Source organism: Polyodon spathula, chromosome 4 (genome assembly GCF_017654505.1).
Source record: "Polyodon spathula isolate WHYD16114869_AA chromosome 4, ASM1765450v1, whole genome shotgun sequence".
NCBI lineage: Eukaryota > Metazoa > Chordata > Actinopteri > Acipenseriformes > Polyodontidae > Polyodon > Polyodon spathula.
In genome coordinates this window covers 26,345,300-26,359,275 of record NC_054537.1, presented here as the reverse complement: position 1 = coordinate 26,359,275, position 13,976 = coordinate 26,345,300, and positions in this window count along the sequence as shown.

The following is a 13,976-nucleotide window of genomic DNA, read 5'->3' as shown; positions in this document are numbered from 1 at the left end:
TAAATACAGCTCAATACACCAAATCTCCCTTATATATATATATATATATATATATATATATATATATATATATATATATATATATATATATATATATATCAGATACCATTATAAAACAATTTGCAGATGTAAAATTATATTGACTGCGCTCATGACAGTAATTATTACAATGTATAATCGTACATCTACATATAATTGTATAGGCTTAATTTTTTTATAACATTTTATTTAGTTTCATAATTGTAGGCATTTTTTTTTAACTTGTTCAGATTTTAAGTTTTGTAAATATCATCAGCATACTTCAATTCATGTATTTTGTTTATTAATAAGTGAAGCCTTTTTACAGTTAATGAAACGTATGGTACCGTTATATAATTTGTTAATGGTGAAACAAATATACATTACATCACAGCTGCTGGCGTTCGGGAGCGCGTGTGGTGGAAATGATGTTGCTGGCAGGGGTATTCTGTTTATTTGATAAAGAAAATCAATGAAAGTGACTGTAAAGTAGTTAGTGAGTCGCATGCTCGTGAGTGGGTTTGAATAGTGACTGCACTCGGCAAGTCCATCACACCAGGAAACCTATACTAAACTGTACAGTCAGCCCCTCACTTGGTCAGTACACCTCCCTCTCAATCTTTTCACCCTTCTGCTCCCTCCCACTTGCCCCCAAGCTCTTCTGTGTGCATTTCTGTTCATTGTTGATCCTTCCTTGATTGACTAATGCTTTTTATAGTTTTTTTTTTTCTATCACACCAAACGTTTATCCCGTTGTTTCCAGTTGACTGTTTTAGATTTTTTTTTTTTGTTTATTTAATTTCACTGGTCACTCCATTTTCTTTCTCTTGCCGCACCTGTATCTTTTGTGTTCGTCTTTTTAAAATCATTATTCTGTTTTCAATACAAAACCCATACATCACCCACTTTATATATGCCAGTTATTTTCAGGTGTCGCACGTTTAGGTTTTAAGTTTTTAGGTTTTAAGTTTTAGGTTTATGATTGATGTATTTGTATGTATTTATGTATTTATTTATTTATATAAATAAAAAATAAACAAAATAAATAAACAAATAACATAGGCTAATTACTTAATTTGTGTTCACATTATGTGTTCTGTGATTAAACGGTGATTCTCTGGTCATCACCTTTTTTTAATGAAATCATTTGCATTTCTTAATACAATTATTGCTAACAGATCTGTAGTCTATATCTTTTGGTTCTGTTGTTAATTTTGTTGACGGTAATAACTAAGATTCTGTTTTGCCATAACCATTTTTTTTCCTTGTGTATACTTAATTAGTTTAATTCTGTGCTGTGATCTCCGGTGTTTCACTTATTGTTTTAATAGGTTATTATCTGTCAACCCCAGTGAACCCTTTGTTTAAGTCTCTCTCATTTTTACTCATGGGTATACTCAGTATCCCTATTCTGGCATTCAATGATCCATTCCCTCTTTGTACATAACCCTGTTACAATTTGGGCAATATAGCCAAGGCAAATAGTCAATTCCATTGTGACGAGTCAAAACACGACCAACAGAACAGAATTGAACGAATACATTTTAAGAACGGGGGTTCGGTTATTTCACAAAGGTTTATATTGCATGTGGTTGCCAATCAATACATTCACCCTTTGTTTTAACATGCAGCATTATTATTATTATTATTATTATTATTATATTATTATTATTATTATTAGTAGTAGTAGTAGTAGTAGTAGTAGTCGTAGCATTTTTTTTAAGATAACACCTGGATTTTAAAAAGTCTTAAGTAGAAATAAAAAAAAAACAAGTGCAACACAGAGCGTTTATTGACAGGGGAAAAAAAATGCAATTGTGCATATGAAAAAAAAAAAGAGAAATCAGCACCGTTCGGTTACCCCCCCAGTTTGATTTAGCCAATGTATTTGTTTGGTTACATTAGTTAGTGAGAATTGATTAAATGAGTTTCATTACGACGACTACTGCTACTACGACCACGACTAATAATAGCGGATTAAAATAATGGCACACTGAATGCTAAATGTGTGTTTGTCAGACTTGGAGTTCTGACTGCAGGTGTTTCATTTAATCCCTTTGGCTATTTATTAAATGTTATTAAAAGCCATATTGACAGCTACAAAACTTGCATTTGAGCATGTACTTGTTTGCACAACCCGCGTGCTTTGAAGGTCTGTATGTATAGAATGCAATACAGGGCACTACGTTCTATAGTTCATAAAGGAGATACCTATGCGCTTGGAATGATGGTGTACTGTGTGCTTCCTTCAAACTGGACAGAATTCAAATTACAGATTAATCTATGTCTTGGAAGAAATCAAATCCAGAGACTTTTCACTTAAAGGTGATCGGCAAAACAAAAAGATACAGAAATATTCAATGTTCATGTTCTGTTATCAGCACTGTGACCTATAAGATTTTATCTAACATCAAACTAATTGGTATTGCAGTTTACTTTTCAACATACACATGGAATCTATTAGCTTAATCAGTAATTTATAGCCTTGATCATAAACATTTTAGTTTCCTGTTTAAATGTAATTATGAACGCAATGTCTTATTTTAATTAAATTGATTAAAGGTTGGATTAGTATTCAGAAATTTAAAGACATTGAAATTACATTTGTTATATGCAATATACATGTTTTTGTTTTTGTATAACACCCTATATATATACCCTCATATATATATATATATATATATATATATATATATATATATATATATATATATATATATATATACACACTTTGTAACAATATTTATTTATTTATTTATTATTTATTTTATTTCAGCTTCATTCAATATCATTTCTGTGTCAGCCTTGTTAACATTGTATTATTGGTGATGGAAATTATGCAATTTAAAACCACAAACAACATTATCATACTACATGTAATATTTTTAAAGTAGCATATTATGCAATGTTACATATTTCCAATTATTTATCTTTTACTATTCATTGAGGAGGCCATCACTATTGCTAAAATACTTGGAAAAACATTTAAATATATGTATTTGTGTTTAGCATAGACATTTGCCATTCTGCAAAAAAGAACAATTATTCAAAGAAAAATTCCCCATTTAAACTCCTACTGTTTTACATGAACTCTTTTTTAATTACATTCTATTTTTTCAGAAAATATATCAAAAAACATTACAACAGAAAATTCTGAAAGAAATGTAGGCTGATTTAGAATCACTATGATTTGGTTTTCAAATGTGGGAAAGGCATTTAGAACATATATACATCAGCCCAAACTAAAACTGCAATCCCTAATACAACCAAGGTGTAAAATCTAATAGTTATATATTTACATCTAAGATTTCTTTCAATATTTTCTATAAGTATTCTTCATTTTTTTTTTATATAAACAGGCCTAAGACAGTTTTGTTTCTGCACACTACAAAATCTCAGATTCCCTTCACTGTTTTACTTTGAAAATACACCCAAGGGCCAAATTGCTGAGAACACCCCCTCAGTGCATTTTTTTCCTGAAATCCATTTGCACGGTTTTCAGTGCCAGGAAAAGCGGGCAGTCAAAAAAAAGCTATAAAAAAACCCTCACACAACCTTGGAATTGGACAGGAGCAATGGTTTAAAATGGGGATCCTGCATGCCTTAAAATTTGGATATTTCCTTATGTATGAGGTAAGTGCATTCCCTAAGGTAGAGTTCTGTGAATGTGTTGTAGTATATGTCTGTTGCCGTATTATTAGACTTGGTAATGGCTTTTAAAGATTTTAGATAGGTGCAAGTTATTAAAAAAAAAAAAAAAATGCTGTTAATATTCAGTGCTAATTAAAACATAATGTATTTATTTAATTATAGACTATGTTTCTGGTATTTGCAGTTAAAAAGTCATAACAATATATATGCAATTATTGCATTCTCCAGCTATTAATGTAGTTTTAATCAAGCAAGCGTGTGAGTATGACTTATTTTATTAAAGTCTACTAAAAAAAAAAAAAAAAAAAAAAAAAAAAAAACTTAAATTGAATGTCATTTAATTTAATCTTCCATACTTAAAATACTGTTGTGACTATTAAAAAAAAAATAAAAACCCTATATATTATCAACAATACAAAAGTAGTATGATACAGGAAATAATTTCTAACTACAGTATGACATTGTGATCCCCTTATTACTGTGTAGTGACATGGTGGCATAGCAAAAGCTTCACCTTTTAAGTATTGATTAGGTTATGATAGTACTATTATATAACGTGTACAATATAGTTAATCAATAAATAGATCAATGTGAAAGGAATTAGGTCCTTATACATTGCATTCTACACTTCTGTGTTTGGATTTTTTTCATTAGCGGGTAATGCTTACTGGTATACAATTTCTACAGATTTGTTTGATTGAAAGCTGAACCCTGGTAATGTGGAATTCTTATCCCGCCAGAATGCAAGAGCTAGTACATCTAAGCTGTACTTGTATCAGGGTTAGATTGTGACCTTGCTTCAGTGTTGCTCCAACTTAAAAAGTAAGAGCAACACCTAGAGGGGTATTACACCAAGTTTAATAGGAAGACAGTTAATAACCTTTTTTGATCCTTATGTACTATCAATCATGGCTGTCACCAGTCAGCTGAATAAAAGCAAAAGTGTTCTTCACAGATGACTGATTAGAAACGCAAATTCACAAGATCCATCTTCATGGTCACTTTTATTATAGTGATTTTTAAACTGACAGCAACCTGCTCTGTTTCAGCACACTGGGCATCACATATATTGTCATTCACTGTAGTTCAGAATGAGGAGATGCTATGGGATTTATTAAAAAACACACACACACACACACACACACACACACACACACACACACACACACACACACACACACACACACACACACTTAAAAAATGCCAAACTTAACAAAATTAAGAACAAACACTTAAATTTGAAAAACACTAAGACCACTTAAGACTAAAAGACAGAATTATTCCACACAATATTCTTTGTGACTTTGACATGAAAGAAACTCAAATAGTCAAGAACAAACCTTTTTAAAGGGACACAACTCCTGCTTTCTCCCCACTTATGTCGCATATATCGTATGTTAACAAATAGGAGGATAATATAATCATTGAATAATTTTGGATAAATGAGCACATTTATACTAAGCTTATGGTGAAATTAGTGAAGGCACCTGGACATCTGATTTGGTCGCAGCACATCCCTGTTCTGTTTTACTTTTCAAGAACAATGTTCCCCAAAGCTTTGCATCAGATAATCAACATGTAAAAATATAGGATGGTAGCAGGGCTGTTTTCCATATCAAATGGACAGCTTTTAAGGTACTTTTCTATGTCTCTCTGGCAACATTGATATGCTAATAGTAATTCACAGCAATCAAAAAAAAAATCTGATGAGGTTTAAGATTACATTTATATTCATTACACAAAAAGTGGGTCACATAAAACAAGCAAACATTGTACTACTACACAAATTACTGGAGAACCAACAGACATAGACAGTTTTTACTAAGTTCAGCATTCATTTGACTGAACAGCTTGAAGAAATTATTAATACTCAGATTTAAAAGCTTAAATGTCCTCCTCGGAGCAGATTATGTTATTAAACAAAGGGCTTGTTGTCTAATAGAGCCTTTGTTTTATATTATATATTATATATATATATATATATATATATATAATATATATATATATATATATATATATATATTTAAATTTTTAAATTTAAATTTAAACATAAATTTGCTAAATTATGCATATTGTTAGAAAATATTTATAATTTATAGTTTATTGTGTAATAACGTATTTACATCCAGGCCACTCTAAGCTTGTGTACCCTCTGAAGAGGTCAAAAGTAGTGGAACATATGTAGACAGAGCTTTAAATACATTATGTAAAATATGTAAATAATTCTACAATTCCAGTATCTGAAGTTATTTTAGCTATATACCAGCTGTATTATAAACAAATGCCCATAAATGTATGTTTGTCAGGTTATGGGGAGCTTGATAAAGTGATGGTGTCGATTAGTTGCTTAACATTAGAAGCACATATATTTCAGCAAGTCACTGTAAAAGTTCAAGTTCTTTCTGGCTTTCAGAGCAACACATAAAGAAAGAAGTAGTAGTACTGTAGTCTCACTTGCACATTGTTACAATTTTGAAGGTTACTGTTTTCACATAAATGTGTTAATAAATACAATAATGAAAAGTGATTTATTTCTAAAATAATAGAAATATAATTATATATAAGCAGGTCTAAAACATACTATTTCATTGTAGAAACCATTACGGTATTTTATATCTAGCAGTCAACTGCTGACAACTGCTAACTACCAATAAATTCCCCAAAGACTAAAAGGTCCAAGGTTCTGCAATCTGTAACCATCTTTCCTTCTATAGAAATAGAGTACAGGAAATGTAGATAAATCCAAAATACCCCAACCCCCCACCAACGCTTGCTGAGAAGCAAACCAAGACAAACAACACACCAAACTTTAGCCTGCAAAGCCTTTTTTTTTTATCCCACTGGCATTAAAAACGAGATATAAAAAACTAGACATATAGAAAATGGCCCTAGTATCCTTCCACATCTACAAGCTGCAGTGGTGGATTTAGAGTACAAACAGATGAGGGATTCCCATACCACACCTGTCTTTGTGCTTTTTCCATGCGCAGCTATTCCTGTCCTTTTCTGTGCAGGTTTTCTCTCTAGTCTCTATGGATTTTTCTCAGCAGATTCATTGACAATGTTGCTCGGTGAGCTTCAGGTTAGCAGTGTTGCCAGACTGGTCGACTTTCAGCAAGTCTCTGATACCTGGGGTTCATATCCTCAGCTCCCCCTCAGTGGTCTTTAAAATGAAAAAAGGGTAGGAAGCACAGGTCATGTAAAATGCATAAGCTGTATTTAAAAATAATGTAATTCTTCAACTGAGCCGTTCATGTCCTGCAATAAAAATCAGGATACAGTTTACTCTGAATATACCCTTTGTTATGGCCCCTCTTCACATGAAAAAACAGAAGCATTTTTCCCCCCTGCTTATGATTGCATACAAAAACAGTATTAATGAAAGTCTTAAGGTTTTCTTCAAAGCCACTTGCTCTTGAACCTGTTATGCTGTGCTATCTATAGAAAATAGTCAGTCATTCCAAATACCACAGCCTCCGCTAAGCCTGTTTTCAAACAATTCTTTATTTTCTCAGGAATTTAGAGATTTGGAGTGTACAATAATAATGTCTTCTTTCTTGATCGGTACAGTTAGTTTCTACAACTGATCAAGAAAGAGTAAATTTGCAAATACCAACAAGAATAGCTTGGGTTAAAAACAATTTTCAAATGTAAAACAGATGTGACCGGTTAATTTAGTTTGGGGGAAAAAAATGATATAGAAATTTTTTTTTACTTCTATATATATATATATATATATATATATATATATATATATATATATATATATATATATATATATATATTTTACTGTTACTGTACACCAAACTAGATACCTACGTAGATACATAGTTAGAGAGAAAAATAACTCAGAAGGCTTAAGATTAACAACAGGTTTAAAAAATCAGATATCTTGCATACTCTTACTAAATATCTGAACTAGGTGTAATTTAAAAAAAATGATCTCTGAGTAAGACATTATGCTTGTTAAAGACAAGCTGTACTACTGTTTTGTTTAATGTTTGCAGCTTGTGCTACTTACATCATTTCGAAGCATATGCTTTTTGAACTCTTCTTATGTTGTGTAATTATGTTAGACTTTTGACCTTCTGTAGAAAGAAGTTTACATGAGCATCTTAATATGATTAATTTTAAACAAGAAAAAAAAAAGGTCTCATTCCACAAGCCTTCTTTTAACTATTATGACTAGGCTTTTCAGTACTAAATGGTTTTCAGTTTTTTTTTTTGTTTGTTTTTTTTTTTCACATCATATTCTCAAATAAAAGGTTCTTTGTTTCTTATTTCCTGATTAGACTTAATGAAAAAACATTCCATTATTTCTGCTAAACAGAACATATTTTAAGGTACTTTCAAGAAAAGCAAATGTCAGCATTTGCATCAATAACAATACAATCTAAGTGTCCCAGATTAGGCTACACATTAGACTATATATTTAAGGGATATTTGAACAGAAAAAAGAAATAAATCAGAAACAAATAACAAATTTTAAAGTATAGACTGGTAGCGCTGTTATTTTTAATGACTAACATGTGACTGTGTGTCAACAGCTGAATTGTACAATATTGACTAAATGAGGTTCACTGATTTGGCTAATAGCTTCTTTAAACAATTCCATGTAAATTGTGCGTATAAAGTCCTTGGAAGCTATTCCTCAGGACAACCTAGCTGGATGGCTACCTGCTGGAGTGAGGAAGGTAATCAATTGAAGGAAATAGAGCTGAGCATGAGACTAGGAGACTTCAGAGCAGTTAGTACTGATAAAAGCAGATGATGTCAATATTTGGGAATAACACAACACTGTGATAATAGACAAAAGAGAAGTGCTTATGCTGCTGAGTGTTCAAACAAGGCTGGAATTAATGCATACATACCAGATGCTCCCTAAGGCTACAAAAGACATTATTTACTGCAGGTAATACCAAACTATTGTAAAATCAATGCTGTAAACACCCTAAAATAGTAACAGCATATCAAACACTATATTGTCAGGTCTATATAATGCTGTGCATCTATGTCAGTGGTTTAAACATTATTGTTATTCCACTGCATTTGATGCACAGTCTTATGTAGGCAGTAGAATGTATTTTTGTTATGTACAATTGTTATTTCAGTCTCATTTATATTAATTTATCAGTTTTACAGCTTATGCAATAGAGGTTATATTAGGAATTGTATGCTGGTATTTCACAAATAATAATTCCCAAAATATTTCTATTCTGTCTGCAATACCAGATAGGAGAAATAGAATTATTAACAACTGACTGTCTATCAGATTTAAAGTTCTGGTCAAATAATTCTGCATTCTGATTTCTGGATCTTGATTGTTGCCTTCAAATGAAAAAAATATATTCCTTTTTTTTTTTTTTTAATTGCATTTGACACTCAATCATATTTGTTTCCAATTGAGTTATTTAAATAATAACCATATAGATGGTAAAATGTTAAAATAAACTAATAATAGGAAAGAAAAAATACTGTAATTTTTTATAGTGTTTCATTAACTGATCGAAGGACACATAGTTCCAAATATATATATATATATATACACACACACACACACACACACACACACACACACACACACAGTGGCTTGCAAAAGTATTCAGATTCCTGACCAATTCTCTCATATTACTGAATTACAAATGGTACATTGAAATTTCGTATTGTTCGATATTTTATTTTAAAACACTTAAACTCAAAATAAATTATTGTAAGGTGACATTGGTTTTATGTTGGGAAATATTTTTAAGAAAAATAAAAAAAACTGAAATATCTTGCTTGCATAAGTATTCAACCCCCACACATTAATATTTGGTAGAGCCACCTTTCGCTGCAATAACAGCTTTAAGTCTTTTGGGGTAAGTATGTACCAGCTTTGCACACAGTGTCGGAGTGATTTTGGCCCATTCTTCTTGGCAGATTTGCTCCAGGTTGTTCAGGTTGGTTGGACGACGCTTGTGGACCGCAATTTTCAAATAGTACTACAGATTCTCAATGGGATTGAGATCAGGACTTTGACTGGGCCACTGTAGGACATTCACCTTTTTGTTCTGGAGCCACTCCAATGTTGCTTTGGCCTTATGCTTGGGATCATTGTCCTGCTGAAAGGTGAATTTCCTCCCAAGCTTCAGTTTTTTAGCGGACTGAAGCAGATTCTCTTGCAGTATTTTCCTCCATCCATTCTTCCTTCAATTGTAACAAGATGCCCAGTCCCTGCTGATGAGAAGCATCCCTACAGCATGATGCTGCCACCACCATACTTCACTGTAGGGACGGTGTGTCTTGAGGCATGGGCAGTGTTAGGTTTGCGTCACACATAGCGCTTTGAGTTTTGGCCAAAAAGCTCTATCTTGGACTCATCTGACCACAAATCCTTTTCCCACATCACAGCTGGATCACTCTCATGCTTTCTGGCAAACTCCAGACGTGCTTTCAGATGGTACTTTTTGAGTAACGGCTTCTTTCTTGCCACCCTCCCATACAGGCCAGTGTTATGCAGAGCTCTTGATATGGTTGACTGGTGCACCATTACTCCACTCCCAGCCACTGAACTCTGTAGCTCCTTCAAAGTGATTGTTGGCCTCTCTGTGGCTTCTCTCACAAGTCTCCTTCTTGTTTGAGCGCTGAGTTTTGAGGGACGGCCTTTTCTTGGCAGTGCCTGGGTGGTGTGATGCAGCTTCCACTTCCTGATTATTGATCCAACTGTGCTCACTGGGATATCCAAACACTTGGATATTATTTTGTACCCTTTCCCTAATCTATGCATTTGTATTACCTTATCTCTAACTTCTGTAGAATGCTCTTTGGTCTTCATTTTCCTTCAGATTCACAGCCTTACCAATGATCCTTCAACAGTGGGGTTTTTATCCAGAAAATGTGACAGCAACTTTAATGGTTCACAGGTGGAGGCCAATGGTAAGGTAATTGTGTCCTCGTTAGGGCAATTTCTTTCATCAGTGCAAACTGGGAGCTTCCACAGCACAGGGGTTGAATACTTATGCAAGCAAGATATTTCAGTTTTTTTATTTTTCTTAAAAATATTTCCCAACATAAAACCAATGTCACCTTACAATAATTGATTCTGAGTTTCAGTGTTTAAAAATAAAATATCAAACAGAACGAAATTTCAATGTACCATTTGTAATTCGGTAATATGAGAGAATTGGTCAGGGGTCTGAATACTTTTGCAAGCCACTGTATGTATGTGTGTATTATATATATATATATATATATATATATATATATATATATATATATATATATATATATATATATATATATATATAAATATAGTGTGCCCAATTATTTTATTCCTGATTTTCTCCCAATTTGGAATGCCCAATAATTTCTTCCCCTCAACGCAACAATTCCCCACACAGCTCAGGAGAACTGAAGGTTCAGTGGGCATCCTCCAATCCCACTACCAAGCCAGCTTCCTCTTATACCCAGGATTTCGATAGTGAATGTTAATGATCTGCTAACCTCTAGAGGACAAAGGCCAGCCCTGCAAGTGTCCGTTTTTGAGCTACAGTGACTGGCCAGCATGGTTATCTGTAGCACGATAAGGTGAAACAGTCACTGTCAGTTTTGCCTCCCTAATCCATGGAAGCCAATGTGACATTACCTTCAGAATCCCCATCGAAGAACGGCTAATTTGCACAGCCAGGATGCGAACCTGCGCTGTATGTCAACCTGCCCACCACATAACTGTGCATTTACCCCGTGAGTCCCTCCCAAATACTGTTTTCATGTTTAGATTTTTTTTGTTTTTGTTTACCTATCTGGCTGTCATCTTGCTTGCAGGCCTGTGATTTTTTTTTTTTTTGACTTACCTGTTCTTACAGAATCCCATGATATTGTGACTTTCAAACTATTTCTATACCATGAAGTTGGTAGAATCAACTTAGTTGAAAGGACACAGCATCAATGAATAGCAAATCAATTTATTTTGAAATGGACATAAAATCTCTCATAGAGAGTTAAAAATGTGTTAATAGATCGTTGCATTTATAGTAGCAGAGACCATTTACAGAACGTTACCATCATCTGCATAATTTAATATAATTCCAAAATTCTAAACCCTCCTTAAAATGGTAAAACATTATATTGTAAACAGGTACCAATACCATTTGCAAACGCAAATGTTCTTGAAACTGTTGGAATAAACACTTAAAAACAAATAAAACATTTTTCACTATGTTTACAACAGTCACTGTGTAGAAAAAAGTTATATTTTACCAGGTATTATTTTAAGAGGTGTGCTATGGCAACCAAAAAAGAGCTTCAGGGTGGAAGTTGATTACATGCAGGTACTGTGACAGTGACACCATCAGGACACAATTCAATGATCAGCTCCAGATGTCCTTTCACACTGTTAATCTTTACATCAAAGTAAATTTAAACATTTTTATGATGTGTTCTATATGCAACACCCAAACACTGTCAGAGATATTATGAAAAACTCTCACAACCAATATCACGCTGCTGTCATAATATTTCCAGAATTTACTGGTTTTACAGAGAACTCGAGAATATGCTACTTTTTAAGAGACTTGTAACAGGTTATCATTCTTTTAAACAGGTGATACAATCAATCCAAGCTTTGCATTCCATGATTTAAAACAAAATGCATAAGCTATTTATAGAAAACAGACCATATGCTGGTATCTTAAAATGTATTTGTATGCTTTTATGCTAAGCTAATATTAAAATGAAGTAACTGTCCAGGCACTATAAAAGTCTTGTTTAACAGCCTGATGTAGCTACTCTGTGTTAGATTTGATGGATAAACTAAAAATAACACTCTTAAACTGAATACAAGAAACCTGCACCCACTGCTATTTGTTTTCATGTTCAAGAATGGACACCAAACATATATCTGAAACATTTATACAAATGAAAATGCCATTGTGCATAGTGCATCAACAGTGAATCAAACTTAAAATCAGTCCACACAAATACAGGCTTTTTCATTTTGACTTGCTGTAATGAAAGATCAGGTCACATCTATTGGACAGTAAATACTAAATAAAGACAAAATTGGTCCAAATTAATTTTATTATCCATCAAACCCAGCCACTCAATACTTTGCAACGACGACCAGTCCTGTCGAGTCAGCCAATCACAGCCTGTCAGCTCGACTGGAGCTCAGCATCTTTCAGTCACAACAAACTGAGACACGGACAGTTCAGTAATATTGCAAATCTGACAAATAAAAAGTAACTTGTTTAATAAAGCTATTTATTTTTTTTCTCTAATTATGTATGTGATCTTTTATGAACATTTTCCTAAAACATTTCTCAACGAAAGGGTGCCCAGTGAAACATTACATGTTCAAGGTAAATCCCGGATGCATAACTCCAGGCACAGTCAACCACCCCACAGTAGAGCATTCATTGATGGGCACTATCACTTAAACAGAATGTACATTCTCCATAGCCCTACAGAATATGCTCCTTTATTTGTTTAGATTTTGTAAACTAAAAAGATAGTATACCGAACATTACATGTATCACATTGCACTAAGGTTAGTTGGCACATAAAAGAACAGGCTCCATGGAGGGGTCCAATAATTGATTTGGGAACTTCCTGTCCCAGTTGCAATCATGAAAAATACCTCAAAAGGTCTTGAACTGATGCTCCAGCTGGTTTTTCTCACAGAAAACTTACCAACGTTACTTGATTAAAAAAAAAGGTTGACAAAGCACCAATGCTGGATCATATAAAAATCAGAAATATTTGTAATAAACAAAAATAGTAACTGTTTAGATTATTTTGTTTTCTTAAGGATTTTTAAAAATGATACATTTTTGTAAAGTGGAATTTCTGTTGTACATAATGTGGTATATTATTACTAATGCTTAGATATAGTCGAGTACAGCATATGCCACTTTTGAAAGAACTTTCCGCCAATTAGAATAGCATGGTGATACTACAAACTTTTCGTGATGTATTCGCTGAAGTCTACTTTACTTCCTGTCACAAGACATTTATAAGCTTATAATGTATGTAGTATTGACTTGTTACTTTAATAGCACAAACTCACAATTTAGTCTAAATGTGCTTAATTCCTCTGATCTCGTTTAGAAACAATCACAAGTGCATATTGACAGGTACTCTGTCATTACCTCAATTGTCTCTTTTCCTTGCACAAGTATATACAACTGAAGTTGCATTAAACTTACCTGCTGTGCTCTCTATAGTCCTAAAAAGAACATCCGTAAGGTTTCCAAGATATATATTTATCCTGTCATATCCACTAGAATGGACTGTAGCATTGACTTCCCAAGGGACACCTCCCGGGCTGG